Here is a 2647-nt window from a genome sequence, read left to right as displayed (position 1 = left end):
TTTACAGAGAGGAAAGGAGAGGGATAGAGAGTTAGAAACATTGATGAGAGAGAAACATCAATCAGCTGCCTTCTGCACAACTCCTACTGGGGATGTGCCTGCAACCAAGGTACATGCCCTTGACCAGAATCGAACCTGGGACCTTTCAGTCCACAGACCGATTTTCTATCCACTGAGCCAAACCAGTTAGGGCAGGCACTGTTGCCTTTATTATATGCCTTCTGTATTGGAGTTCTGGGAGGGGACAGCCTAATCAAAACTGAAGCCTTTTCTTGGCCTTTCAACCTGCAAACTGCATGCCATCCCCATCTGAAAACTGAAAACCCCCCACTGGGGAGCACGGAGGCCCCAGGTCTGCACCTGTTTGAACCATGTGGCTTTGCTACTCTAATAAAAAGTCAAACATTACATACAGTTTACAAATCAGCCGTTTTAGATTCTTTGTGACTTGTGGTCTTCAAGTTGCATAAACAAAGGACTTAAAGCCTCTAGCAAAAGTCCTGTCTTTCATTATCCTTCCTGCAGCCTAGAACAATGAAGCCAAATGGGAGAAATAAGCACACGCCAGCAGGGGACCAAACAGCCCTTTCTCCATGTGCCACACTGTTTCCTTCAGCTTGGGTTGCTCAACCATCTCTCCAACTATGCTCTCATGAACCTGTGTCCCAGCCACCCTCCATCTCCTGCTGTCCATGTTGAGTTTCGGCCTGCTTAACCCTGGGCAGTGCAGCTCTGGTGGAGGGCAGGGAGCGAGTCCTGCCTGCTGGTCTAACAGAAACTCTTATTAGCCTGACTCTGGGACTGAGTGAGGATGGCATCCCATACTGGAAATGACACAACTGAAACCAAAGATCAAAATAAATGTTTAAGCCTGAAATGAAAGAACAGAGACAAAGGAAGATGTATGCTCTAGGCAAATGTCCACTGCCAAGTGACACTGGGTCCCTGAACAAGTTACTTCTCTGAATCACGGGAGGCTCCCACAGGAGATGAGGACACCATCCTGCCTCATTGGGTGGCTGGGATGGTCAGAGGAGTTTTAAAAATCTGGGTTCTAAAAATCTGCAAGGCGCTGCATATTTTGAAAGATCTTTGTTATACATTGGACTGGAAGGTGGAGGAGAAATTGGTTATCTCCCTGGCCTGAAACTTTGAGTCACAAAGCGGCTAACTCAGCATGATGTCTGGGGCAGCAGCTTTGGGGCAGACATGGGGAGGAATTCTGGCCTGTTGCCTCCTGTCCCAGTTGTTACAGCCCAGCACATTGCCCTAGAATAGAAAGTATCATATAGATGCAATCTTTAAAGCAAGCTCAGAGGGGCCCACGTGCTGCTCTCCAATCCCTCAGGCAGGACCCAGGGGAGTCCTGCTGACTGTCTAAAACCTGTGTTTTCTCCCCTAAAGACTTAACCTTTCAGAACCAGATGCAGAAAATAGGTATTGAGGGCCTTTGTTTCTGGGAAAGATTCAGGACATTTAGCTGAATTCCAACAACCGTGTGAGGCAAATGCTATCATCACCCCATTTTCCAAGATGAGGACTGAAGTTGAGAAAGGTCAAGTGAGTTCCTCAAGCCTACACAGATCCCAGGGCCAGATCTCTGCCTGCCTGCCTGGCCTCTGTGGTGATTAGATGTGTGGCTAGGACACCAGTCTGTCTGGCGTCAGAACCCAAGCCTCAGGCTAGATTAGGCCAAAGGTAGGTAGACAACACCACCATCCCCCCTCCCTCCCTGTGAATCATTTTCTCTCTAGGGAGGTTCTAGAGGCTTCCAGGAGGGGTGTCTCAAACTCTTTAACAACAGTGCTGCCAACCGGGGGGGATACTGACAGGCTTTGGCTTCTCAGGTCTGTTCCTGGCTTCTCTGCTCCAGGGGCCCCTTGCAGGGGACTGTTATACCCACAACAAATCCATAGGGGTCCTCCTATGGCAAGGGACCCTCTCCAGGTGGCACACCCATCTCAATCTTAGATGGGCTGAGTAGGCAGTCTCAGTAAGCCATGGCCACATCTGAGAGCACCCTGGTTCCCTAGAGATATCTGGGGACACCTATTATAGGTTCTAGAAGGGGCTGGCTTTTGGTCTGTGGTCCAGGAAGGACTCAGGAGAGATGGTTGTCATCCTGGAGGTGGGGCAATCATTATCTTCTCTAAGGCCAGATCTCGGGAGGCCCTGCAATCTTGGTCTCAGAGTGCATTCCATCTTGCTCAGTTCTTGATGAAAATAGGTTCCCTTTCAAGCTTAGAGGATACTTTCTCTATGGCATCGTTAAGGCAGAAATTCCACTGACTCATTGGATCTGAAGATAGCTCGGGAGCCAAGGCTGGATGAACACAGGCCTCCACTGGTGCTGGGCATGGGAGCTTCCAGAGGCCTACCAAGCAGTTCTTATATCCCCCATAAGCTTTGGTTATACTGTTATGGTTATACTTCAGGGCAGCATAGCTGCCTCCAGCTCCCACTCTGGACCACTAGGAGGAATATGGGTCTCAGAGGGCTTCCCAGCTCAGAGCCTCATCCTGCCTCTCTGACCATGGCCTGAGGCTTCCTGATCTGGGTTTAGGGAGTCAGGCTCTGTTGTTGTAGGAGCCTTATGCACATAGACCAGCCTGATTCTGATCCTGGGCTGCAGAAAACACAAGACTTG

Source organism: Myotis davidii, unplaced genomic scaffold (assembly GCF_000327345.1).
Source record: "Myotis davidii unplaced genomic scaffold, ASM32734v1 scaffold41, whole genome shotgun sequence".
In the NCBI taxonomy this organism is placed as follows: Eukaryota; Metazoa; Chordata; class Mammalia; order Chiroptera; family Vespertilionidae; genus Myotis; species Myotis davidii.
Note: the sequence above shows the minus strand (reverse complement) of the source record.